A 2,500-nucleotide genomic window follows, 5' to 3' on the forward strand; every position below is an offset into this window, starting at 1 on the left:
TGTTATTTTAGGCATTCAATTATATATGAATATATATTTTTTTCAATGAAAAATTCTGTGATGCTATTTTTGCATACCAACAAAAATAGCATCAACGTTCCAAGACATCATTGAAAATTAATAATATCGGTTACTTGATAAAATATAAATTAGTTGTATAGAATTTAGTTTAATTTTATGCATTCAATTATATCTGAATATATATTTTTTTCAATTAAAAATTCTGTGATGCTATTTTTGCATACCAACAAAAATAGCATCAACGTTCCAAGACATCATTGAAAATTAATAATATCGGTTACTTGATAAACTATAAAATAGTTGTATAGAATTTAGTTTAATTTTATGGATTCAATTATATATGAATATATATTTTTTTTAATTAAAAATTCTGTGATGCTATTTTTGCATACCAACAAAAATAGGATCAACGTTCCAAGACACCATTGAAAAGTAATAATATCGGTTACTTGATAAAATATAAATTAGTTGTATAGAATTTAGTTTAATTTTATGCATTCAATTATATATGAATATAATTTTTTTCAATTAAAAATCCTGTGATGCTATTTTTGCATACCAACAAAAATAGCATCAACATTTAAGTCATCTTTAAAAATTAATAATATCGGTTACTTGATAATTTATACATCAGTTATACAGGTTTTATTTTAATTTTGTACATTTAAATATATGAATATATATTTTTTTCAATTAAAAATTCTGTGATGCTATTTTTGCATACCAACAAAAATAGGATCAACGTTCCAAGACATCATTGAAAATTAATAATATCGGTTACTTGATAAATTATAAATTAGTTACATAGAATTTATTTTTATTTTAGGCATTCAATTATATATGAATATATATTTTTTTCAATGAAAAATTCTGTGATGCTATTTTTGCATACCAACAAAAATAGCATCAACGTTCCAAGACATCATTGAAAATTAATAATATCGGTTACTTGATAAAATATAAATTAGTTGTATAGAATTTAGTTTAATTTTATGCATTCAATTATATCTGAATATATATTTTTTTCAATTAAAAATTCTGTGATGCTATTTTTGCATACCAACAAAAATAGCATCAACGTTCCAAGACATCATTGAAAATTAATAATATCGGTTACTTGATAAACTATAAAATAGTTGTATAGAATTTAGTTTAATTTTATGGATTCAATTATATATGAATATATATTTTTTTTAATTAAAAATTCTGTGATGCTATTTTTGCATACCAACAAAAATAGGATCAACGTTCCAAGACACCATTGAAAATTAATAATGTCGGTTACTTGATAAAATATAAATTAGTTGTATAGAATTTAGTTTAATTTTATGCATTCAATTATATATGAATATAATTTTTTTCAATTAAAAATTCTGTGATGCTATTTTTGCATACCAACAAAAATAGCATCAACGTTCCAAGACATCATTGAAAATTAATAATATTGGTTACTTGATAAAATATAAATTAGTTGTATAGAATTTAGTTTAATTTTATGCATTCAATTATATCTGAATATATATTTTTTTCAATTAAAAATTCTGTGATGCTATTTTTGCATACCAACAAAAATAGCATCAACGTTCCAAGACATCATTGAAAATTAATAATATCGGTTACTTGATAAACTATAAAATAGTTGTATAGAATTTAGTTTAATTTTATGGATTCAATTATATATGAATATATATTTTTTTTAATTAAAAATTCTGTGATGCTATTTTTGCATACCAACAAAAATAGGATCAACGTTCCAAGACACCATTGAAAATTAATAATGTCGGTTACTTGATAAAATATAAATTAGTTGTATAGAATTTAGTTTAATTTTATGCATTCAATTATATATGAATATAATTTTTTTCAATTAAAAATTCTGTGATGCTATTTTTGCATACCAACAAAAATAGCATCAACGTTCCAAGACATCATTGAAAATTAATAATATCGGTTACTTGATAAACTATAAAATAGTTGTATGGAATCTAGTTTAATTTTATGCATTCAATTATATATGAATATGTATTTTTTTTAATTAAAAATTCTGTGATGCTATTTTTGCATACCAACAAAAATAGGATCAACGTTTCAAGTCATCAATAAAAATTAATAATATCGGTTACTTGGTAAATTATAAATTAGTTATATAGAATTTAGTTTAATTTTATGCATTCAATTATATATGAATATATATTTTTTACAATTAAAAATTCTGTGATGCTATTTTTGCATACCGACAAAAATAGCATCAAGCAAAAATATCACTTATTTTTCCAATTTTCGACTTGTAGAACGATCAAGTATACTATTCTTTGGATTCTAAGATTTTTTTCAAGTGATTATTTTCAAAGTTGGGAAAAATGAAAAATTATTCTAAGTCCCCATTCGTAGTTCTTTTTGATTCGTATTGCTTCGGCGCAAAGTAGGTAGGGACACTTATGGCTTTCTCAATTTTTGGATAGGGACAGCCGGATAGCCG

Source organism: Diachasmimorpha longicaudata, unplaced genomic scaffold, assembly GCF_034640455.1.
Source record: "Diachasmimorpha longicaudata isolate KC_UGA_2023 unplaced genomic scaffold, iyDiaLong2 ctg00000094.1, whole genome shotgun sequence".
In the NCBI taxonomy this organism is placed as follows: Eukaryota; Metazoa; Arthropoda; class Insecta; order Hymenoptera; family Braconidae; genus Diachasmimorpha; species Diachasmimorpha longicaudata.